Genomic DNA, 26,525 nt, shown 5'->3' on the forward strand with positions numbered 1-26,525 from the left:
CCAACACCAGGCGTGGTGGTGCTCGCCTTTAATCCCAGCACTCTGGAGGCAGAGGCAGGTGGATCGTTGTGAGTTTGAGGCCAGCCTGGTCTACAAAGGGAGTCTAGGACAGCCAAGGCTACACAGGGAAACTCTGTCTTAAAAAAACAAAAAAGTCTGTACTAATCAAAGTGATCTACAGAATCAATGCAATCCCAAAGGCAGTCATCATAGGAGGAAAAAAAGGCAATTCTAAACTCACACAGATCACAGCAGACCCTGAATAGTCAAAGCAATCCTGAACAGAAAGAACAAATCTTCAGGTATCACATTTTCTAACCACAAAACAAACTTTAATCCCACCATTTAGGAGGTAGAGGCAGGAGGATCCATCAGTTCAAGGTCAGCCTGGTCTACAAAAACAAACCTTGTCTCAACAAAACAAATCAAAAACCTAAAAAGGAAACTGAAACAAAACAAAACAAAACCCCACAAAACTAGAGTAACCAAAACAGCAACATACTGGTATATATAAAAAATCAACAGAGAACCATGAAACAAATAGAGAGTACAGCAATAAATCTACACATCACACTGATTTTGGCAAGAGAAGTCTATTCTGGCTCAGCGTCAGGAAGGTGTGACAGAGGCATCCAGTGGCCAGGCACGCTGCAGTTATGATGCAGAAGGATGCATGCTGATACCCAGCCTTCCCCTTCATGCAGTCTGAGATCTAGCCTATAGGATGGCACTGTCTACATTTAGGGATACTTTCCTTCTCTAAATTAAACCCTTCTGCAAACACCCTCAAAATGAGTCCAGAAGTGTGGTTCCACAGTGACTGACTCTACATACAGAAAGCTTTAAGTGAAGATTAACCAGCGAAGTTGTCACAAACATACCAGACAAATGGTAACCTTCAAAAAACAAAGTGCTAGGAAAACTGGGTATCCACATATAGAAGAACCCCCAAATCCATATTCTCTCACCACTTACAAAAATCAACTCAAAACAGATCAGACCTAAATATAAGGCCTATAATTAAGAAGCTACTAGAAGGTCTGGGGAGACGGCTCAAGGAGTAAAGTATTTACTGTGCAAACATGAAGACCTGTGTTGAAATCTTCAGCAACTGTATAAAAATTAAGAGTGTGTGTGTGTGTGTGTGTGTGTGTGTGTGTGTGTGTGTGTGTACAGAGATGGACCCTAGTGCCTCACCCAGCAACCCGTCTAGCCAAACAGCAACTCCAATGAGAAACTCATTCTCAAGAGTGTGTGCATATACAACTACTATAAGAAAACATATGGGGGGGGGTTGGAGAGATGGCTCAGTGGTTAAAAGCACTGTCTGTTCTTCTGTTCTTTCAGATATGCAGAATTTAATTCCAAGCAACCGCCGGGCGTGGTGGCGCACGCCTTTAATCCCAGCACTCGGGAGGCAGAGGCGGGCGGATCGCTGTGAGTTCGAGGCCAGCCTGGTCTACAAAGTGAGTCCAGGACAGCCAAGGCTACAGAGAGACCCTGTCTCGAAAAACCAAAAACAAAAAAAAAACACAAAAAAACAAAAACAATTCCAAGCAACCACCTTGTGGCTCATAACTATCTAAAATGAGATCTGGTGCCCTCTTCTGGCATGTATATTATAATAATAATAATAATAACAATAACAACAACAACAACAACAAGAAAACATGCCGGGCAGTGATGTGCATACCTTTAATCCATCACTGGAGAGGCAGAGGCACGCAGATCTCTGAATTTGAGGTCAGCCTGGTCCAGAACAGCCAGAGCTACAGAGAAACTCTGTCTTAGAAAAGAAAAGAAAAAAGAAAGCATATGAAGATACCCTTTTAGGCAACAATAAACTGTATAGACAGTTTTTTGTTTTGTTTTTGATCAAACACCAAAAGTAAAAGCAAAAATAATGGCCACCTGTGTGGGGGCGCGCAGGCAGAATCAATGAGACAGACAGTGGGTTCCTGGCCAGCCAGGGCTACACAGTGAAATCCTACCTCAAAAACAAACAAACAAAACTCAAACAGATTTTTAGCAAACTAAGCTGTTTGTGCGCAGCAAAGGAAACAATCAACTTAATGAAGAGAATATATACAGAATATAGAAAATATCTGCAAATTATTTAAACAAAGAATACAGGCGGTATGACAAGTGCCTTTAATTCTAGCACCTGAAAGGCAGAGGCCAAGCAAGCAGACCTTTCTGAGTTCCAGGCGTTGTCTGTTCTATGCTGTGAGTCCCAGGACAGCCAGAGCTATGTTGAGACAATGTCTCAAAACACTAGCCTCCCACCCAGAGAAAAAAAGGATACCCAGAATAAAAGTCGCCTCTAATCCCAGCACTCAGGAGGCAAAGACAGGTGGATTGCTGTGAGTTCCACTACAAAGTGAGTCCAGGACAGCCAAGGCCACACAGAGAAACCCTGTCTGGAAAAACCAAAAAAAGAGGAACTCAAGTAACTAAACAGCAAAACTTAAAATTTAAATTGGGCAAATGATCTGAAAAGATTTTTTACTTACATATTTTGAAACAGGGTCTCACTACACAGTCCTGGGTGGCTTCAAATTTGCTGTGTAGGCCCACCTTCTCCTGTTCCCCAAGTACTGGATTAAGGGTACTCCCCACTATATCTAGTTGAATAATACAGAACCTTGAATTTTAAGTGTGCATGTGTGAACGCTTCTGAGTTCATGAATAGTAATTTATAAACATTTATCAACTTACTTTTAAGTAGAAGCCTATAACAATATGTAGATTGTTAGATTGGACAAAGCCTGTAACAATACACAGATTGTTAGTGTAAAGTAATTTTATTCTCCTGGCTCAGTTGTTATCTGGGAGGCTTACTGCCTCTGTCTGCTAGCCTAGGCCTAGTCCTGGAAGCTTCTAGCCTCTGTATAATCTAGCCTAGGCCTGGAATGTTTTCAGCCTCTGAGACTTACTGCTGAATAAGCTGATCCTTACTTGTTCTTTCTGAGCTCTGGGCTGGCTGGTTCAACTCAGCTGTTCTGGCTCAAACTCTTCTCCCAGCTGACTCACTTAATCTGGCTTCTCTCTTGACCCAGAATTGCTCTGCTTGGCCACAAACTAACTCAGCAATTTGCTCTAATCTTCTGGTTCCTTCTCATTTTCTGGTTCATTTGGTCTTCACCCGAGTGCTCTCTCTGCAACCCATCTCTCTATTGCTGTCCTGGCAAAACTGCCTGCTCTCTGTAAAACTGCCTCTTGAGTAGCTTCCCTTTCCTTTTATCTTCTCATGAGAGCTGGTGTATCCTATTCTGTCTCTGATTCATCACCTTCTTTGCCACTCAATCACTTGCAAGCATGGGTGCTTCCTTCTACAAACTAACCTTACCTTTGGGATTAAAAGTGTGTACCACCACGCCTGGACTTACACTTTTATTTACTGGATACTTGCTCTATAGGAGGCTGCCCTTGAACTCAGATCTGTTTGTCTGTCTTCTGGATTAAAGTCGTGTCTGTAGTCCAGCCGGATCACACAGACCTAGAAGATCTTTGAATGTGATCTCTTGCTAGAACAGCCATGTTCTGAATTAACATTCCTCTACACGTTAGATTGAACTTGAGCTTGTATAACTGTGCATCCCCTCATCTAGAGATGATGGAGCTCCAGTTATTAGCAGCTCTGGCTCATCACTGTTCTCTATGTAGGTCCTAAATTCGGAGGAAAAAGTTTGAACCTAGAATTCTATTACTAACCAAGTGTGAAACAAAGCCAAGAGTTGGAGAAAAGCATTGCCTTTGTCCCATATGTGCACACCCGTAATCCCAGCACTCAGGAGGCAGAGGCAGGAGGATCGCTGTGAGTTTGAGGCCAGCCTGGTCTATACAGTGAGTCCATGACAGCCAAGCTACACAGAGAAACTCTGTCTCAGGAAAAAAAGGAAAACTAAACAACAACAACAACAAACCATCGTTTGAGGAAGTGCTTCAAGACAACGAGGAAGGAAATCAAGACTAAAAGGCATGACTAAGAGCAGCAAACAGGAGGGTGACAAGAACCATGCCCACTCGCCTGTGGCAGCGTGGAACCACATGTCACAGGATTAAATCTTTAGCACCATACACAATGATTACAAATATGAGGATGATATAAAGGATACTGAACTCACAATTCTCAACAACAAAAACTGCAATGTAAAAAAAAAGAACTACATGGAAATGCTACAAATATGTTTGTCACATGAAATAAAACTCATCAAACATTCGTCACAGTAAGATGCGGGCCACAGAACAAACAAATAAATGCCCCACCCAGACCCTGAAGATATTATCCAGTGTGACAGAGAGGGAGGGGAAAAGGTTTTTTAAAACTGAAGCTTGAAGCCCGGAGTGGTGGCACACGCCTTTAATCCCAGCACTTGGGAGGAAGAGGCAGAGGCAGGCGGATCACTGTGAGTTCGAGGCCAGCCTGGTCTACAAAAGAGAGTCCAGGACACCTAGGACTGTTACACAGAGAAACCCTGTCTTGAAAAACCTAACCCCCCCCAAAAAAACCAAACAAATAAAAAGCTCGAAGCTTGGCATAGTAGTGCCTGCCTGTGAAACTGGCACTGGAAACCAATGCAAAAGGAAGAATATCAGCCTGGGCAGGCCATAGAGACATTGTCTCCACAAAAAACAAAACATCAGTGAGTAAAATAAATGAGAAACAAAGCCTTGTGCTCGGTGAAACAACCAGAAAATCCAACATTTACATGATTGGAGTCCAACTGAAAATAACGACAAAATAATGAGCCACTATGGAAGCAGGCAGGTATGTGGATCTCTGTGAATTCAAAGGCAGCCTGGTCTACATAGCCCAGGCCAACCAGGGCTACGCAGAGGAGAAAGTGCTTGTTTGTTTATTTTTAACTACCTTTAAAAAAAAAAGATTTATTTATTGTATATGAGTGCTTTATCTGCAGAAGACGGCATCAGATCTCATTAAAGATGGCTGTGAGCCACCATGTGGTTGCTGGGAATTGAACTCAGGACCTCCGGAAGAGCAGGCAGTGCAGTGCCCTTAACCACTTAAACCATTTCACTAGCCTTTGTTTGTTTATTTTTAAGGATGAAGGAAAGGGCTTATTTGGGCTTGGTCCATTTCAGCCAAGTCACAGCAGCAGAAGCTTGAGGCAGTTCCTCACATTACAAGTGCAGACAGGAAGCAGAGAGCTGTGCGCGCTGGTGCTCAGCTCACCTCCCCTTTCATAAAGCACAGGGAACAGCACCTCCTACTTTAGAATTTGCCCTGTCCCCCCCAGTTAACTGAGTATGATCTCCTAAGCATATCTAGAAGCTACGTAACCTCTCACAGGTGTTCCTGGAGGCTAGTCCTTAATGTAAATTCCAGACACGCAGCAGCAAACCCACCATCTTATCATTTCGGTGATGCGGTGCAGCTGTGCTAACCAAAGATACACCGATATGCAACACCAACTCCAGTTATTTTCTGGGCACAGTGTTCCAAACCTTTGTAATCCCAGTATGGGGAGGCATAGGCAGACATATTTGCATGCACTCTAGGCTAGCCAGGGATACAGTGATGCCCTGCTGGAGTGGGACGGAGGGAGGGAGCACAGCACAACCTCAACAGCAGCAACAAAACCAAAGAACTTTTAAATCTTTTTGAAAGGATCAATGATGTGCCAACCCCATCCACCCACCACCCCAGCCCTTCCCCCGCTCCCAGTTTTTGTTCAAGAAATCCTCTTAGAACAGCAGTTCTTAATCTATGGATCTCAACTTTTTTTTTAGGAGGGGGGAAGGGTCACATGACTTTTCGACTGGAGTTGCCTAAGACTATCAGAAAACACACATAACTTAGATTTGATTCATAACTGTAGTAAACTGTTATGTTAAAAATAACAAAGCAAGGATAACCTTTCAAGAATACTTGGGGCTACTTAGTTATGTGACTTTTGATCATTCTACTTACAGTAAATATTGTCTTTAAAAAGGAAAGAAATGAGCCTGGCAGTGGTGGAGCACGCCTTTAATCCCAGCACTCAGGAGGCAGAGGCAGGTGGAGCCCTGTTGAGTTCGCGGCCAGCCTGGTCTGCAATGCGAGTCCAGGACAGCCAAGGCTACACAGAGAAACCATCTCGAAAAACAAAACAAAACAAAGCAAACAACAAAACAAAACAAAAAAGGAAAGAAATCAGCTGGGCGGGGGTGCATTCTTTTAATCCCAGCACTTGGGAGGCAGAGGCCAGTCAGGCCAGACTGTCTACAAAATGAGTCTAATACAGCCAAGGCTATACAAGCGACATCCTGTCTCAAAAAAACAAAAACAGGGCTGGAGAGATGGCTCAGCAGTTAAGAGCACTGACTGCTCTTCCAAAGGACACGGGTTCAATTTCCAGCACCCACATGGCAGCTCACAACTGTCTGTAACTTCAAGATCTGACACCCTCATACATACATGCAGGCAAAACACCAATGAGCATAAAATAAAAACTTTTTAAAAAGTAAAACAAAACAAAAAATAAACAAATCATTCTAGAGCCTAGGGTCAAAACTATTGCGTCCCATGGCAGGAGACACAGGCCAACCCTATTCTGAGCAATAATCCCAAGACCTGGAAGTACACACAGATGATCCATCTTTCCCTAAAACCTTAAGGTACCTCTCTGCCTTCCCAGAATTTTCCAAGTGAGGTTTTTTTTGAATGAGAGACTCTCTTTTTTCTTCATCCTTTACTCAAAATACTCTGAAATTATGAGGCTATCTCCAAACACTTGTAACAAAACTCACAAATTCCTTTATATTTTTATATACATCATTAAACCAATCTATCTATATCTATATAAATAATTTGAGTATACACATCTGAAGGTCAGAGGACAACTTGTGAAAGTTAGTTCTCATTTTCCAACAGGTGGGTCTTGGTGACCAAACTCAGGTCATCAGACTCGGTGGCATGTGCCTTTGCCTGCTGATGCAAATTACTGGCTCCTGAACAATTATGTTTTTTGTTTTTTCAAGACAAGTGTTTCTCTGTATAGCCCTAGCTGCTTTGGAACTCAATCTGTAGACTGGGCCTCTGCCTCCAAGGGCTAGGATTAAAGGTGTGACATCATAGCCCAGCAATCACGTTTTAAAATAATTGTTTTACGCATACAAAGAGGGGTGCAAAACAACTCTGAGGCAAACCCTATGAGTCATGGCCCAGAGTCTCAGGTTACCAAACTTTTAAGTACTGACATCTACAGAGCAATAATCAACAGGGAATCGGGCTGGAGAGATGGCTCAGAGGTTAGGAGCTCTGACTGCTCTTCCAAAGGTCATGAGTTCAAATCCCAGCAACCACATGTTGGTTCACAACCATCTATAATGAGATCTGTATACATAAAAAATAAATCTTAAAAAAAAAATCAACAGGGAATCTTGGGCAAGTGTGGAGGGGCCTGTAAGCGCTGTGAGATTTCAACACAGGCTTGGAGGTGTGGACCTGAAATCCCAATACTGAGAGCTGGAGGGCAGCTTGGGCTACACGTAAGATCCTGTATCAAAAGAACACAAAACAAACAAAACCCCCAATTCTCACAGCTTCCCTAATGTACTTCTAGCTTCCCCTTGCTTACTTCAAGCTATTCTGTGATCACGGCTGGACAAGTGTAGCCCTGAAAGCCACTGCCCAAGCAAGGTTTAAAAGGATAAAATATGCCCAGAAGAAAGTTACAGATCACAAACTGAACACATCCTGCTCTGGACAATTTGAAGACACGGAAGTCCAGAATCCCCGGCTTCAAAGGGTTCTCGTGTCCACATGGGTGAGCAGGCAAAGGCGCTTGCAACTTGAAAAGACGCTAGCTGAGCTTAGCTTAGAGAGACGGCTCAGCAGCTAAGAGCACATACCAGGTTCAGCTCCTTGCTACAGACCTGCCAATGACCTAGGGAGGGAGGCTTACCAAGAAAAGACAGAGAACAGAGCCAAGGACAGACATGTTACTTTTCTGTTATTGTGACAAAAATGCCTAAGAAAAGCAAGTTATGGAAGGAAATTTATTTGATTCACAGTTTAAGAATACGGTCCATCTTTTTTTTTTTTAAATCGTGGTAGTAGGAGCAAGAAGCTGCTAGTCACTTTGCATTCATAGTCAGAAAGCAGAGGACAAAAAAGGTTGATGCTTGGTGCTCAGCTTCTTTCTATTCAGTCTGGGGCCCTAGCCCATTGAATGGCGCTGGCTCACTCTTAGATTCTCTCTAGTTGATAATCAGTATTAACTATCACAGAGAGGAAGAGGGCACTAAGTGTTGATGGAACGTGACAAGGTAATTTCACATAAAGATGCAAAGGAAACAAGCAAGTATCAAACACAGGAAGTGATGGCCATATAGGCACAGAGAGGACCAGCTGTGAACATGTTTGGTAAGAGTGTAACAGTGAGGGGAGAGGCAAATTCTAATGCTCTGCCTTATGCACATTAGGCCCACATTGTAGAAGAAAAGATTTGCTAAAATTGAAATCACTAAAACGGAAATAAATGACGTTATACCTATTTTTCTGGGGACTCTTTAAAGTCTATGCTGTAATATTTGAAAATTAGCTGCCAATTAGTGTCAGGGAGCCAATAACTTAGGCAATAACAGCACCTTTCAAGTAACAGTAACAGCGACAGTAACAGTGACGGAGACAGTAACAAGTGGCAGTAACAACAGTGACAGTGACAGTAACAGGGACAGTAACAGTAAGCCTTTCTGCCTGGTCACAAAATAACTAAGACCCTACTTGACACACTGAGACAAGGATCATTCCCTAAGGGAATGGGATCTGGGCTATACAAGAAAACCTGGCAGCATTCATTAATTAACTCATGGCTCTCTACTGATTGTGCACATAAAGTGACTAGCTGCTTCAAGTTCCTGCCACCATGATTTCTGAAAGATGAACTATAACTTCAAATTGTGAGTAAATAAACCCCTCGCCCTTTAAATTGTTTTTACGTGGATATTTTATCACAGCAACAGGAAACAAAACTAAGATAATCAACATTCAAATCGTTAACTATAAATAACATATACATATAAAATACTTATGGAGGTTAGTGTGGTGGTATGTACTGTAATCTCAGCACCTGAAAGGATGCTAAGGCCATAGAATCCCAAGTTCAAGGCTAACCTAGGCTACTTAGCAAAACAAACAAAACAAGAAAATCTAACGAACCAAAAATTCTATTAGAACAGTATAGACCACTACATCTATTTAAACATTCTTGGACATGTTCAGAGCAGTGCAAATGCTATCTTTACCTTATTCATTTTGGGATGTTGTCAAATGAATGATCCATTCACCCCGAAAATGGTCTAGTTCCCACTACGTAATGGACTTAATGTACCAAAACAGAGCAGATCTCAAAACATTCTGAAGCTTAAGACTCATAATGCCAACCTCAGAATCACACAATACTATAGACGACACTCGGAGTGTTTTAATGGAATACATTCTGAGATGTAACGGATAGAAGTGGCATCAGTTCTGCCCTTACATCCTAGCGTGAGGGCGCTCCGCGGCTGGCCAGCATATTCCACCTGAGGACTATCTTCAAAGAAGCAAATAGGCATGCAGAGTGACTCCCTGCAAGTGACCAAACCCAGCATAGAACCCAGAATAGGAGTGACTACAAACTGAAAAGGCCACGCCCAATGTAAAAGGGTTAAGTATTACAACACACCACACTCCAAAGAGACTCGCTGAAATTGAGATGTGCAGTTTAGGGTCAGGAGTGGGGTCTCAAGATGTCCCAAGTGGACATTCCTCAAACGCCTAGCCCCAGAGCACTGACTAGCCAAGGGAAAGAGCTCACCAAAAACACTATCTAGTAAGTGGGGTCATGAGTGAGTTCCCTCTCTAATGGAACAACACAAGTTTGTGTTTTGAGCTCAACAGGTTTGTTTAAGTGATTGTTTACTGAACTCCATCCAAGATTAGATAGTACGAAGCTAGAGGCCTCAAGTATATGCCTTTTCAGAAGGGATTTCTGCATTGTTGAGCTTGGGGACCCATATGTATAATCCTAATGTGTGGGAGGCTGAGGCAGGATGATTGGGAGCTACAGACCAACCTTGGGCTCACAGTCAGATCCTGTCTAACCTTCCCGTTCCAATACATAGACTGCGTCTCTAGGTCTCCAGGATGGAGATGGAGATGTGAAGTTGAGGCTGAGGGAAACCTGCACAAACACAAGTTCTCAGGCACAGCTAAACAAACTAGAAAGATATGTATTTGCTTCTGCTTTAAAAACATATTTATTTATTATGTATACAATGTTGTATCTGCATGTACAACTGCACACCAGAAGAGGGCACCAGATCTCATTATAGATGGTTGTGAGCCACCATGTGGTTGCTGGAAACTGAACTTGAAGAGCAGCCAGTGCTCTTAATCACTGAGCCATCTTTCCAGTTCTGCTTTTTTTTTTTTTTAAACTATACAGTCTAGCAAATATGTTCTGTCCACACTGAAAAACTGTACTATAGGAAAACACCTGCTTCCAGGAGTGGGGATGCCTAGATTTGCCAAACTACTGACTGCTGATGTCACCAGTTATAATGGCTGCCTTTTCGTATTCACTGGAAACTGAGTTCCTTAAAGGGTAAAAGGGTAAGATCTCTAATAGATCCAACAGTAATCAGAGAAATGATGAGGGAAACTCAAATATAAAAAGATTAAGACATACTTTTAGAAGCTGGGCACGGTGGCGCACACCTTTGAATCCAGCACTTGGGAGGCTGAGGCAGGCGGATCTCTACGAGTTCAAGGTCAGACTGGTCTACAGAGTCCGGGATAGCCAAGATAACACAAAGAATCCTGTCTTGAAAAACAAACAAACAAAAAAAAGGGACACACTTTTGGTAATGAGAAGAGAGTACAAGAATATATTGTTTAAAGAAGAAGTAATTTTGGGGCTAGAGAGATGATGGCTCAACAGATAAGAACTCTTGTTCTTCCAGAAGACCCGAGTTCAATCAGTTCCTAGCACCCACAAGGCAGATCCCAAGTGCCAATAGCTATAGCTCTACGTGACCTGATGCCCTCTTCTGGCCTCTGAAGGCACCAAGCACACTACAGTACAGGTAAAACACACATACACATGAAATAAAATTTATCTAAAGAAAAGTAGTTTTGTCCCAAAATACAATGACAGTTTTAAACTGAAAAGGGAAAACAAATATAAAACCAAACAACAAGCTGGGCACAGTGGCACACGCTGGTAAGCCCAGCACTCAGGAAGGCAGAGGTAGGCAGATCACACCGTGGTCTACAAAATGAGTTCAGAACAGCCAGGACTACACAGAGAAACCCTGTCTTGGTTGTGGTGGGGATTAGAAAATAATTGTTTATGAGTTTCCCACAAAATTCAGTGAGCTCCGAGGTTAGGAGCAGGTACTGCTCTTGCAGAGAACCATGACTCGGTTTCTAGCACCCATACGGCAGCCACACCCATCAGTAACTCCAGTTCAGGGTGATCCAACCCCTGACACACAGAGCGCACACACATGCAGACGGGCAAAACATCCAAACACATGAAATTGAATCTAAATTAATTTTACAATTAGGCAATTTTAAAAATTTACTTCCAGGGTCTATAACGATCCCAATCACTGGCTGTTAAGTGAAAATGACTATTGTTCAGTGACTAGTGGTGTGCTTTATATGGCTTCAATTCTTGTTATTTTTTGATGAATTTCCCAAAATGTGTCTCTATCTAAGTCTTGTTATATAGTCCAAGCTGGTCTCAAACACTCGTATCTTCCACCTCAGCCTCCTGTATGGTGGGGCTGTGGGCATGCGCCACATATCCAGCCGCAAAATCACATTTAGATTAAGTCTTTTTATTGCTCTCCAACTAACTTTTGAATTTCCCAGGTGGATCCAAAGAACATTTCAAAGATACTTATTAAAAAAAAAAAAACAAAAACAAAAACAAAAAAACAAACAAACTATAGGACATGGTGGTACACACTCTGTGGTGGTCTGAATAGGTACTGTCCCCCCCACTCATGTTTGGATGCTTGACCATTGGGAGTGGCACTTTTAGGAGGTGTGGCCTTATTGGAGTAGGCATGGCTCTGTTGGAGGAAGTGTGTCACTGTGGAGCAGGGCTTTGAGGTCTTAGATGCTAAAGCTACGTCCGCTGTGTACTTCTGCTTGATGCCTGCAGATCAAGATATAGAACTCTGAGCCCTGTTCCCAGCACCGTATCGGCCTGTATGCTGCCAGCACTAGGGCAGAGGGGGATTGTTCTCTGAGTTCTAAACCTTCCTGGTCTACGTAATTCTACATAGAGAAACTGTCTCAAAACAAAATGAACGAACAAACAAACAAACAAACAAAAAACCAACAAATCAGTAAGAAAAAAAATACTAACTTGAGTGATTATTTGTATTACTGTTATTAGTGTGCTTCTGATACATAGAATTAACAAAAATATAGTAATGCTGGTATAGTATTATCATTTCATAATTCCAGCTATCTGAAAATGTTATATAATATAGAAATAACATTTTTTTGTCCACTATATCAGATATTTAACTGTGCCATTTTAATTAAACCTTGACATCTACTGACGGTTGCTTACCATAGTACTTTTTTAAACTATAAAAGGTAAAAACTCCATGTTTTTTATTTTGAAAATGTACCAGTGGAGGGCTGGAGAGATGGCTCAGAGGTTAAGCGCACTGACTGCTCTTCCTGAGGTCTTGAGTTCAATTCCCAACAACCACATGGTGGCCCATGACCATCTATAATGTGATCTGATGCCCTCTTCTGGCCTGCAGGTGTACATGAAAACAGCACTGTATACATAATAATAAATAAATAAATCTTAAAAAAAAAAAGAAAAAGAAAAAGAAAAGAAAATGTACCAGTGGAGAGCTGATTGCAAGTCACGCAGGGAGCTCATGGATGCTGCTTTCCTGAGTTGTTACTCAGGGTAGGATAGGCTTCCCAGTGACGTACCTGCCTTTGAGTTACCAATGATTCTCGTGTTCTTTGAGGAAGGAGGAGGATCAGCTTGGAGTGTCTGAGAGAAAGTGGCCTTTTCACCTCAGAGGCTGCTTTGTCATGATAGGAGGCTGAAAACTTGACTAACACCTTGCTACTGGTTAGCAAGCAATGCCAACACATCAAGCAAGAATCAAGAGAAGAGACAGACTTCATAAAGCACATTTGGAGGCAGCTTCACATGTGCACTCGTAATTTACATAATAAATGCCCTCCAGCAGAGGCAGGAGGAGGATTTCAAGTAATTTATAATGTTTTCTTCAGTCAGGTTCACAATCCAGCCCAGGCTGGCTTTGAACTCATAACCCTTGTGCTTCAGCCTCCCAAATCTATACAGGAGTGTTGCTGCCTAGGCTGGCTATATAACCTAGTGATCTAATTTAGATTTAGAGGAAGGAGAAAAGGAATGTCTTATTTGCAGACAAAAACACCAAACCAAACGAACAAAAAAACCTCATTCAGGATGATGTGATTTAAAAACAGAAACAAAAATATACCAATGGACAGGACAAGACTTTCCATGACTTAGCCAGGCATGCCTACTGGAAGTGGAGGCAGGAGGATGATTTCACAGTCTTCCTCAGGCTACATAGCAAGTTTAAAAGCAGCTAATGCCTGTCTCAAAAAGTATAAAGAAAAAATACAAAAAAGGAAGAAAACTTTTTGGTGAGTAACTGCTTGAAAATTGCTATGAAGGAAAAAAAAATGCTAAAAAGAGCCTGGAAAGATGGCTTAGCAGTCAAGAGCACTGGCTGCTCTTCTAAAGGACAGTGATTTGATTTCCAATAGCCACACGGTGGCTCACAGCTGTGTGTAACTCCAGCTCCAGTCAACCCAGCACCTCTTTGCGGTCCTCCACTGACACCAGGCACACAAAGCAGTGCTCAGATATACAAACAAAACACCCCAAACCATAACATAATAAATTAAAATTACCAAAATGGTCATAATACAATAAACCACAAGTGATGGGCTGGAGAGATGGTTCAGAGGTTAAGCACACTGACTGCTCTTCCAGAGGTCCTGACTTCAATTCCTAGATGGTGGCTCACAACCATCTATGATCTGATGCCCTCTTTTGGCCTGAAGGTGCACATGCAGACAGAATGTTGTATACAAAATAAATAAATTAATTAATTTTTAAAAACCACAAGTGGGCTGGCGAGATGGCTCAGAGGTTAAAAGCACTGTCTGTTCTTCCAGAGGTTCTGAGTTCAATTCCCGGCAACGAGATGGTGGCTTGCAAACATCTATAATGTAATCTGATGCCCTCTTCTGGTCTGCAGGTGTACATGCAAGCAGAGCACTGTATACATAATAATAAATCTTAAAAAAAAAAAAAAAACCACAAGTGATACATTTCTGACACTTGCTAGATAGTTTAAACACTAACAGAGATTTCTCCCAATGCCACCTACAGCACATGCCTTCTGGTTCTACAGAGACTTTCTCTTGCAGAGAGGACAAAGCTGTACAATTCTCTAAAAGGTTGTAAGAAAACATGTTTCCCATATGCGGTATACTTGAACAAACCTCAGGGTACTTGTTAGGTTGGACAAAAGACAAAAGAGTTATTTTGTTAGGCATTGCAAACACAGTAGCAACATTGGGCGAAACTAAGGGGAAAAGACACATGTATCAGTAGGGAATAAAAGTTGGTGATGTATGTAAAAAAATAACATTTACAGTCTAACAGAATTTGTCAAAGAAAAATTACAATAAAATGGACTCCTAGTAATAAGAGAGAATATGGGCAGGCCAACAGCACCTCCTCCTGTCCGCACCCTCCACCTCGCCTTCACTTACAAGTGTCCACTGAGGAGCCTGCAGTCTTAGACCTCTAGGCTTGTGACTTAGAACCTGTCCCTTAAGGCTGACTCAGATAAACAACAGCACGAGGCATCTGAATTCCAACCTATTTAATGAAAAAGAGCAGCTATCTAAAGGTAGATTTCTCTAAGAAAATGGCCACACTTCTTTCCCAAGACAGCCTGAATGGGACACAGCTGATACTGTCACCCAGCAAACCCTCATCCCAATCCTCTGACTCACCAGGACTGTAACCTTATAGCTAATAGGCAAGCATTCCTCAGAACACATAAAAAGACTCTGCATATTTCATCTTGTAAAACACCATGGGGGTATGTGTGTAATTAATGTTTAGCAATTAAACTGACAATAAAATTACAACTCATGATAGTGGGTTAGGTTCACGTACACAGACTCAAGGGCTATTGACTGAGAATTCATAGTATCTCACAAAATCTCAAAATATTAGTTGGGTTTAAAATATTTAGAAATAAATGATAAAAGTTCTCTGCCACAAACTAATTGTTACTTGTGAAAAAAAACATTTTTGGAATGAAATAAGTCGGTGCATAAAGTCAGTGGAGTGGAAAGTTCATGGAAGAACTTCCAGTGATTTCCCCCAAATCTGGTGTCTTTCTTTTGTTGTTTTTGTTTGTTTGTTTTGAGACACGGTTTCTTTGTCCAACAGCTGTATAGCTCTGGCTGTCCTAGAACCTGCTTTGTAGACCAGACTGGCCTCAAACTCAAAAAGATCCAAGTGCCTCTGCTGGGACTAAAGGCACTTTATCACACCCACTGTATTTTTTTCTTTAAAAAATGAGATCTTTTGTTTCTGTAATTTTGATAGAAAATATCAATGTTTGTGAAACTCAAAATTTGAAGCGATTCTTATTTGTAAAAACCAATCCAAAGGCTAGAATGACTCAATGGGTAAAAGCATTTGCTCTGTAAGCATCAAGTCATATTTGACTCCCCAGGGTCCACTTAAAGAGTCTGGCATGGTTTTGTGTACCTATAGCCCTAGCATTGAGAAAATGTCAAGCGGGTCCTATACACTTACCAGCCAGACAGCTTGAGGGAAGTTCTAGGTCACTGAGAGGCCCTGACTCAAGGTGGTAAGATCCACAGAGGAAGATACCTAATATTCTGTTCTTTTAAAAAATTTTTTAAAGATTTATTTATGTGTTTTATGTACATGAGTGCTCTGTCTTCAAGAATACCAGAAGAGGGCATCAGATCCCATTTCAGATGGTCATGAGCCACCATATGGTTGCTGGGAACTGAACTCAGGATCTCTGCAAGAGCAGCTACTGCCCTTTGGGGCGGGGGGCATTCACAGGGTCTCTGTGTAGCCTTGGTTGCCCTGGACTTGCTTTGTAGACCAGGCTGGCCTCGAACTCACAGCAATCTGCCTATCTCTGCCTCCCAACAGATATTGCTCCTTCTGTTCTCGTCTCTGTATACGCACAGCAGAGTACATATACTCACACACACAAGTGCATGCACCACACCCACACACCTACACTGCACAGCACAAATTAAAAACAAACCAAACCAAAAACAAATCCCAAACCATATCTGTCATGGTGGTTTGAATAGGTATGGCCCCCACAGACTCATGTATTTGAATGCTTTGGGGGTGGCACTATTATTAGGATGTGTGGCCTTGTTGGACAAAGTGTCACTGTGGGGGCAAGCTTTGAGGTCTCTTATGCTCAACCTATGACCAGTGTGACACAGCCTCTCCTTGGTGCCTGCTGATCAAGATGTAGAACTCCAAAGCTCTGTTCCCAGCACCAAGTCACCATATTGGCCTGCATGCTGCTATGTTTCATGCCTAGACTAGACTAGACTAAACCTCTGAAACTGTAAGCCAGTCCCTATTTAATGTTTTCCTTTATAAAAGTTGTGTGGTCAGCTGGGCGGTGGTGACGCACACCTTTACTCCCAGAGGCAGAGGCAGGCAGACTGCTGTGAGTTCGAGGGCAGCTTGGTCTACAAAGTGAGTCCAGGACAGTCAAAGCTACACAGAGAAACCCGTCTTGAAAAAACCAAAAAGAGTTGTGTGGTCATGGTGTCTCCTCAACAAAACCATAACTAGCACACCTGTTAAATATCATGTACTGAGGGGCTGGAGAGGTGGCTCAATGGTTAAGAGCACTGTCTGCTCTTCCAGAGGTCCTGAGTTCAATTCCCAGTAATCACATGGTGGCTCACAACCATCTGTAATAAAATCTGGTGCCCTCTTCTGGCCCACATGGTATACATACTAAGTAAATCTTTTTTTTTTTTCTTTTTTAAAGATTTGTTTATTCATTATTATGTGTACAGTGTTGTGCTTACATGTACACCTGCAGGCCAGAAGAGGGCATCAGATCATATTGTAGATGGTTGTGAGCCACCATATGGTTGCTGGGAATTGAACTCTGGACCTCTGTAAGAGCAGCCAGTGCTCTTAACCTCTGAGCCATCTCTCCAGTCCCCAATAAATCTTTTTTTTAAAAAAGAATTCATTTAAAATCTGTCATGTATTGAGAATGAAGAACACAAACTTTCATTAATAAATGTGCTTAAGTTAATGCAAAATGTCAGGAGGAGCAAAATCCACACTAAAGGTTGTTGGGTAATCCAATCCTTAAATCTTCCTGTTTAGTTGCCAGTTAAAAGATTAGCTGCTAATCCATCATCAGAGGCAGGCCTGGCGCAGCAGCCCAGGCTCCAAGATTAAGGATGTTACAGGAGTTGGTTTTTCACAAAATAAGGCTATAACCATGTTTAGCATCTTTGTCACTCCTATTTAGGAACTATCAGTAAAAGACCCTGGTTCTGTGACAGACAGGTAAAATGGGGACAACTGGTGTAAGCTTTAGCCTTGCCCTCTTTCAGGAAGGAGAGTCCAGCAGCTTCTGCTGATGCGCAGAAGAGGGCAGGACAACCAAACAACGCAGATTCTATAGTACAGAAATGCAAGCCTCACTTTAGGAGTGCAACTCTTACTTCTCTGAGGTGTAGAGCTTAAATCCATGGCTTGGCACATATGCTAAACAACCACTCTCCTCCGATCTTCACCTTCAGCCCCAAGCACGACATTTTTATTTATTCATTTACTTATTTACTTTTTATTTGTTGGGAGAGGGTTTGGGATAGGGTTTCTCTGTGTAGCCTTGGCTGTCCCTGGACTCGCCTGCCTCTGCCTCCCAGAGTGCTGGGATCACAGGTGTACACCACCATGCCTAGCTCAAGCACAACACTTTAAAATCCTTAGTATACTGTACCTGGAAACCTCCAGCAGCAACCACAGCACACTAGAGGTCCTCATATGCAGGCTGATGCGCGGGCTGCATCTGCATGCCAACAGCTGCTAACCAGGAGTTTATTCCACACTAGGGAATAGCCGCTTTCACTTGCGGTTACAGTCTGTTCACAGCTTTACACACTTTAAACCCCACACTTCATGCTTGCTTCACTCTCTGATTCAGAAGCAAACTTCCAAGATAAAACCCCACTTTATCTCACTGCATTTTAATTATTTATTCAACAAAAACCTGTGAGCAGCATGCACCTGGGCCCTAAAGACACAACTCTGGCAGATTATGGGATACTGCAAGCTATAGGTGGTCAACAAATGGAAGAAATCAGGCTTGGAAGCCTTGTGCTCAATTGACAGTCTACAACAGGCTGTCAGGGGAGAGCTACAACTGTACCCAGCAGCATTACTCTTTCCAAAATGCGCTTATGCAAAAGCGTGTAGAACTGTGCAGCACGCACCCAACACGGAATCACACACTAACAGAATTGTTCCCAAGAATACAGAGAAATTAAGCTGGTGAGAAGTTTCAGCTGTTCAGAACACTGGCTGCTCTTCCACAGGTCCTGAGTTCAAGTCCCAGCAACCACACTGTGGCTCACAACAATTTATAAAGGGACTAGATGCCCTCTTCCAGGATGTAGTATACATGAAGACAAAGCATCCCTACATTTAAAAAGAAAATTAAAAAAGAAAGAACACAGAGAAATCTAGATAGTCTTCCGAGCTTAGATGGGCAGGAGGCAAAGGCCTTAGAAAGAACTTTAGAGTCCTTCAGTCAGTCACAAAGAAGTCTCTACTGGGTTGTCATAGCGCACACAGTGAAAGTGAGCTTCCTTCCAGCAAAGGGCATCAGGAACTGCGTGCTATTATGCAAGGTGTGGTGTGGTAAAGCCTGTGGTTCCAGCCCTTAACCAGGCTGAAGCAGGAGGATCACAAGGCTCGGGTTAGCCTGAGCTACACAGCAATATCCTGTTCACAATAACTGAAGCTCAGATGACTTCATGTCTCTGTCACCTCTAGTCCTAACACGTAGCCAAAAGCAAAATTTCTAAGATGCTTTTTTTTTTTTTTTTGGAACTAGAGGCCTATCTGGTGGTATATTTTCAAGACAGAGAAACCCTATCTTGAAACAAAACAAAAGTTGCAAAGAGATTTACAGGGAAGTCCTAAGCCCCTTTCTAATACCCTCTTAACTGGCTGCTCTTTTTTCAGAATGGGCAGGGGGAAGGCAAGGGCCCTGTCCTGGAGGATACAAGGTTTCCTGTACACCTACCTCCCAGGAACCAGGAAGGGCTCACTACTCACTGACTTCCTGGTGAGAAGGCAATAGCCCAGCTGCTACAAGCTCATTTCCATCCAGTGAATAAATATTACTATGTGACTTCTAAAAAAAAAAAAAAAGAAAGAAAAAAACCAAACCCATGACTAGAAAACTGTTAAGTCCGTTAATATATGAAGTAAGAGTCAACGGCTTGCTGTGTGAGGCAAGGAGGGGTTAGCGAAACGGGAAGTTCAGAGCTGAACAGTAGGAAAGCAAGTAGATACAGTAGACAGAGTAATGGAATAGTAGAAACCAACACTATCTCTCAGAACAGGAATGGGCCGGTTTGTTCAGGAAAGAATCAAGGATCAAGCACTTAAATTTGTTAAGAGACTAGCAAGGAGGCTTCTGGGGCAAGGAGAGTGTGAAGCAGGAAGCTAAACTCTCCGAGGACAGGCCACCCCTTTCCAGAATGCTCTGCGTTCACAGCCCACACTGGCTTGGGGTCCACACAGAACAGGGCCAGCCTAGGTGTGAAAACACTGATAAAGGTAACAGAATCATAACAAATTAGGAAACAAACTGTCCAGAAACGTTGTAAGTCTTGGCTTTTAATGTCACCCAATAGATTACTCTTTCCTTAAGGGAAGCAAATAAATGAACAAAATTATCCTACCATTAGAGTTCTGCCGTGACAGTAGATAGGTCAATATAATTCTTTTTTATACTAAGTAGTGTTTTGTTTTCTTAAACAGACAAATCACCAGCAATTCAGACACACTGCCTATAAGGAATGAATGACCAGCTGCGTGTCCAACAAACAGCGACCCACTTTACCTAAAGTCCAACCTGAAAACAAAAATAAAGCTTTTTTTTTTTCAGAAGACGCACTTAATGCATTCGGAGAAATCATCTCCTAGACACAAGGAAAACCAAGTTTTTAATCCAGGCACAAAACACAAGTTGGAGCCTGAACGGATGAGTCCCTAATATGCTCCCTAAACAACCCGACACAAAAGCGCCTCTTAAAACGTCGTTGTGGGCCATATAAAATAGGTTTTTTTATACGTCAAATGCCTTCGGAATTTTCAACTGTAAGACAATTTTCAGCGCCCAGCCTCGGAGCCTTCCCTGGCCTCTACCTACACCAGAGTTCCTGCGTCCCGGGAGCCGCGGAGGCGGCCGCTCGTGCGGACCCGGCTTGGCCCGGAAAGCCTCGTCCCCGCGCCGCCCCGCCGTGCGCAAGGTCGAGCAGGGCCTAGCGGCGCCCGGCCCGGCCCGGCTCGCCGCCCCGCGGAGGGTCGCCGCCATTTCTGGCTGCGGGCAGCGCTCCCGTCGTTCTGCGGCGCCCTCGCTCCGCTCCCCTCCCCTTCGCCGGCTCTCGCGGCCCGAACCCCGCGGCCCCACCTAGTTCGAGGGCCGCCCGAGAGCGAGCTCACCTGTCGGCACGCCCGCCCGCCCGTCCACCGGTTGGTTCCGCAGCTCCGCTTCCCGTACCGCGGCGCTGCAGGGCAGCGGGCCGTCCTACCGCTCGGCCTGAGGACCCCGGGCGGCGACAGCGGCGGCAGCGGAGGCAGAGGACGGCGGAAGCAATCCCGGCGGCGGCCAGAACGCGCACGCTCGCGCACGGGCACGCGCGCCCCCGGAAGGACGTGTGCTCCGGCGGGTCAGGGCGGCTGCGCAGGCGCCCGGGGCGCCGCACGAAGCCCCGCCCCCAGCAACACGAGTCTCCGCCCCCCCAGGTGCCCTGCAACGCGGAGGCGCGGGGCTTCGGTGGGGCTCGGTCCACGCAGGGCGGTGCCGCAGCGTGTGAACCCGGGAAGGGTTACTACCTGGGGCGGAGCCTGCAGATCTAAGGCGGCAGCCACAACCGCCCAGCGATCGGCATAAGGCGCGGGCGTGAGGGTCCCGTCGTCGCCTCCGGGCCGGGGAAGCAGGCAAGTAGCACTCCACTGAGTAAATGAGCTTTTGTCTTGCAGTCGGGTCTGTTCAGTGCTTCACGTGAGCCCCACAAACGTATTACTCCTTACCAAAAAACTAGAGAGACCGCGCGGAGAGGGAGATCTTCATCTTCGTCTCAAGCCACTGTTATGGGACTGACATTTTCGTTCATCTCAGAGACCACCCAGAAAGGACTTCTTTCCTGGCTGCCGCCCCAGTCAAGGAAAAAAACCAGCCGCCGTTATTTAGCGACCCTCTAGGAATCGCCTGCAGTGCTGTGCTGGTACGGCTGTCTCATTTAATCCTAGTTCATTCTGTTCATTACTAAGGAGAAACCTTGTCGCCCTTTCTTATTACCCACTGAAACAATCCTGCCATTTCAAGTGCTACTGTGTTTCTAAGCTGACCCCCGATTCCAGGGCTACCAAAGCAGTCTTGGCGGCCAGTGCCCCACAGCTTCGCTTTCATTCTTGCCTGCGACCATTCTTTGTTTTATCATAATGATTATCATTACATAATTTCCCCCTTGCTCCCTCCAACCCTTTCATGTTCTCACACACACACACACAAATGCACGCGCACACGCACTTTCAAATTCATGGCCTTTTTCATTGTTGTTACATATATAATCCCTGAGGATATAAATACAACCTACTCGGTCTGTATGTTACTTGTATGCATATGGTTTTTGTTTTATTTTGTTTTTTGGTTTTTTCGACACAGGGTTTCTCTGTGTAGCCTGGCTGTCACTTTGTAGACCAGGCTGGTCTTGAACTGGCAACGATCCACCTGCCTCGGCCTCCCAAGTGCTGGGATTATAGGCTCACGCCACCACATCTGTCTTATGTGTACGTTTTAAAGGCTGACCATTTGGTATGGGATAACCAATTGCTATGTTCTTCCCTAGGGAAGATTATCTTTCCAACTCTCAAAATTCCTTAGTTACCTGTATTTCTTCGTCTATGATTGAGGCCTTGTGGGCTTTGTCCCTTACACATTAGCATGTCTGCTGATATGTTCTTTTTCAGGTCATAGTTAGGCAGCCATGTTGGTTAGACTTTATGGATGTAGCTTCTCTGACGTTTCTAGGTGACACAATCTTAGAGCAAATGTCCTGGTCCTCTGGTTCTTACACTGTTTCCTTCCCCTCTTCCACAATGGTCCTTGGGCCTTAGCGGCAGGAGTACCCGTGAGGACTGGGCTCCACAACTCTGCCTTCTGATCTGTTTCAGGTTTCTGTAATGTCCATCTATAGGTATAAGTATTCAGGACGTGATTAATAAAGTGATCCATGACCTCACTAGCCCCCGCAGGTGCCTAGGTTTCCAGCATCGGGTATGAGCCCCTCTTACTGAGCAGGGCCTTCAGTCCAGTTAGAGACCTGTTGGTTACCAACAAGGTGTGTGTACCACTACTGCCAACCATTGTCAAGTGAGCTTTCACAAACAGCGGTAACACTTACAGCCTCCCATGATGCACTCAGAAAGTAACAGTCCTTTTCGACAGCATCTAGTCACCCCACCCGACTGGGTGTCCTCTCACTTCATCTCACCCCTCTCTGCACTCTGGCTGAGTCTGAGTTGACACGTGTTCTAGGCCCAGACTGTCAGCAGTAGATAGCTCAAGAAACTTAGGGTTAGGTTGTATAACATCAAGCAAGTAGGAAAAAAAATGGGAGGGGGGGGCTTATGAAAATCAGTAAGCAGAAAGCCCAGGTTATGGTGGCGGAAGCCTTTAATCCCAGCACTCCAGAGGCAGAGGCAGGTGGATCGCTGTGAGTTTGAGGCCAGCCTGGTCTACAAAGTGAGTACAGGACAGACAGAGCTAAACAGGGAAGCCCTGTTTCGAAAAACAAAATAAAAAAATCCAAAAAGTCCAGGTTATCTGTTGACTCAAGAGAAGGAAAGCCAGGTGTAGTGACACATGCCTGTTATCCTAGCAAAAACAGAACCTGAGTTAAGAGCTGTGTGACAACATCCTTAAAAGGGGGACCATGAGCCAAGATCCCACAGCCGGTGGGACCAGGCCTTAAGTGACTCCTTCCAGATCTAGGGTTTTCTCCTAATGTCTCCAAATACAGATGTTTATAGTACTGTGATTTATAGTAATGAAAATGGCCAAGGGGTGGGGGCACACACCTTTAGTCCTAGTACTTGGAAGGCAGAGGCAGGTGGATTTCTGTGACTTAGAGGCCAGCCTGGTCTACAGAGTGAGTTCGGGACAGCTAAGGATACAGAGAAACCCTGCCTTGAAAGAGAGAGAGAGAATGAGAATGTGTATGTTTGTGTGTGTGAAAATGGGACTGGAGAGAAACCCTGTCTCGGGAAAAAAAAAAAAACAGAAAAAAAATAGGACAGGAGAGCTGGCTCAGCCTTTAAAGGCTCAGCTCACAACCAAAAATATAACAGTGAAAATGGGAAACTGCTCAACTACACAAATAAGCACATTCAAATCAAATATAGCCATGAACGTATATACAAAATAACTATGGGGGGAAATGGCTACAAAATACACAATGCTTGTGGCACCTCTTAAAAAAAAACTCACAGTAAACTCTGCATAAAACATAATGCTTTTTAAAAAGTACATTACAGCCAGGCATGGTGGCTCACGCCTTTAATCCTAGCATTCAGAGGCAGAGGCAGGTGGATCTCTGTAAGTTCGAGGCCAGCCTGGTCTACAAAGCAAGACCAGGACAGCCAAGGCTGCACAGAAAAACCCTGTCTCAAAAGAATAAATTAATTAAAAAATATATATATATATATTCACAAATAAGTACACCAGTATTTATATATATTTATTTGTTTATTTTCTTAAGACAGTTTCTCTGTGTAACCATGGCCATCTTGGAACTCTCTCCATAAACCAGGCTGGCCTCAAGCTCACAGATTTCTACCTGCCTCTGCCTCCTAAATGCTGGGATTGAAGATATACATCATTATGCCAAGCTAGTAAACCAACTTTTTTTTTTTAAGATTTATTTATTATGTATACAATGTTTGCCTGAATGTACACCGGCAAGCCAGAAGAGGGCACCAGATTTTATTATAGATGGTTGTGAGCCACCATGTGGCTGCTAGGAATTGAACTCAGGACTTTTAGAAGAGCAGGCATCTGAGCCATCTCTCCAGCCCCGTAAGCTAACTTTTAAGGGACTACATAACAGAAATTATGGTAGTAGTTAAGAATTTGAGGAGGTTTTTCTGTCTATCTTTGATGCTAAGTGGTTTATCTTATCCCTTTATTTAAATCAGGCAGATTCCACCATCTTCAATCTACGTCTTTAGATATGGCCGCTCTTCCCGAGTACAAGCCCCTGACAAGTGCCCTGGCTCCACCTACTCAGCTCCCTGCAGTCCGCAATACTCAGAGACCTCCATCTACCTCATTAGACTAGAGCCAGAGCTGCTGAGGAGTACAGCTCCCGAGGCCTGGGTCCGTAAGGCCAACTGCACCCACAGACCTCTTACCACAGGGCACTTATGGTATCTGCTTAATGACTGGGGGCACTGGACTGTCTTCCAAAATAACTTAGGCTAAATACTGATTTTCTAGCTGGGTGGTGGCGGCACACGCCTTTAATCCCAGCACTCAGGACATAGAGGCAGGTGGATCTCTGTGAGTTCGAGGCCAGTCTGGTCTACAAAGTGAGTTTAGGACAGAGAAACCCTGTCTCGAAAAACCAAAACAAGGGTCTTTAATTACTCATGATTTCACATGGCTCCTCCTCTGCAGAGTAAAATCATACCTCCTAAGGGTTGTTGGACTATGGAGTGACAGTCTTCTTTCAGTGGGACTTAAAGTGGTGGTTCTCCCAATGCCCACTTCTGCCAGGTGAGCTGCTGGCACAGCCTCACAGCAAAAGCCAACAAAGCTAGATGTTTACAAGGACAGAGAGGCCGCTTCCGTGGAACCAATGTTGATAATGGGCTGCAAATCCCCTAACTGCATGCCTGGCATTCGTCTTTGGTCTTACCCACAGATACAGCGTCTACACAACTCCCCCTTTATATGCACACCACAGCCCTGTGATCTGTATGATTGTGCCTGCCTTCACTCGCAGCAAGGAATCATGTGTCCCCACTCCTTGTCATTGTTCTAAAAGACACCATAGACAAACAGATGTGGATTTTCCTCCAAAGGAATGCTTTATTGACAAGTTGCCTGTTGTTCTTTGTAGGAAGATACATCAGTGACCTGCACTCCTGTGACTGCTTCCTCATACAGCGCTTGTTTTTAACCCTGGAAAAGAAGACTCCAAGGAGTGCTCTTCTCAGCTCCCCAGTTCCTTGCTGTTCCTGGCTTTGTATGGTACAGCATTCTAAGAGTGTCCAAAGAAATCGGGGGTATTGGATAATCAGAAGATGTCACACTGTATCAAACCAGACACTAAAGTGGACAGACCCTACCTCACCCAAGGAGTGCAGAGACATGCACACAACAGATAAAGTCTTTGCCCTGCTAAGAGCCATTAAGGCACAGTGCTGCCCCTCCCTCCAGACCATGCCTCCCAACATGCAGGTTCTGGCGTTGAGAGGCTGCGGAATGTGGCAATTGGAGGCAGGAGGAGGGATCTTAGAAAGAATCTTTGTAGCTCCTGAGAAGAGATGACAACAGAGTTCTGGCGGAACCAAAACCATATCCCTACCTGACCTGCAGGGTTGGTTCTGCTTTTCCTTCACTCTTCCTGTAATGAGCAGACAGGCAGAAACTAAGGATCAGAGCCCTGCCCAGGGTCAGTAGAGCAACAGGGTGCAGGGCACATCCCATCAGATGCTAAAGATGGAGGCTTGTTTTCTTCTGTCCGCCCTCTGGACCAGAGTGCAAAGCTACTGGGCAATGCCACTCTTTAAGAGAACCAAGTTTTGCACACCGGGAGAACGTGTGAGAGAAATAAAATAGTACTGGCAGAGTATGAGATGGGCCAGAGATAAAGCTCCACACAGTGCGCATAACCCATCAAAGAACCCTCATTTAGATACCATGTATATATACAAAAAAAGACTATAAACAAATAAAGCATAAGGCAATGTAAGGCTTGATTTTCAGCTTGAATTTAAAAAAAATTTTTTTGTTGTTGTTGTTTTGTTTTTCGAGTCAGGGTTTCTCTGTGTAGCCTTGGCTGTCCAGGACTCACTTTGTAGACTAGGCTGGCCTCTCAAAGAGACCTCTGCTTCCCAAGTGCTGGGATTAAAGGT

General features: G+C 44.0%; 1 protein-coding gene and 1 long non-coding RNA gene across 4 annotated transcripts in view; one reads left to right on the forward strand and one right to left on the reverse strand.

The window, feature by feature from the left end:
* The window catches only part of DNAJC5 (DnaJ heat shock protein family (Hsp40) member C5), a 35,818-nt gene extending 14,831 nt beyond the window's left edge, over positions 1-20,987 (reverse strand). The window contains exon 1 of one of the 3 annotated variants that reach the window (XR_014777730.1): positions 20,826-20,987. The gene's annotated coding sequence lies outside the window, so the exon portion shown is untranslated. Of the gene's footprint in view, positions 1-9,252; positions 9,272-20,825 lie in introns of those variants that run through there. The other 2 variants (XM_084774870.1, XM_084774871.1) reach the window with 2 other exon arrangements.
* A 128-nt stretch (positions 20,988-21,115) lies between these two features.
* On the forward strand, positions 21,116-26,369 carry LOC311593513. The gene is made up of 2 exons (XR_014777731.1): positions 21,116-21,327; positions 24,586-26,369. It is a non-coding gene; the product is annotated as an uncharacterized lncRNA (long non-coding RNA).
* Positions 26,370-26,525: the final 156 nt, after the last annotated feature.

The sequence above is a fragment of the Acomys minous genome, assembly GCF_964271855.1.
Source record: "Acomys minous genome assembly, chromosome: 3".
In the NCBI taxonomy this organism is placed as follows: domain Eukaryota; kingdom Metazoa; phylum Chordata; class Mammalia; order Rodentia; family Muridae; genus Acomys; species Acomys minous.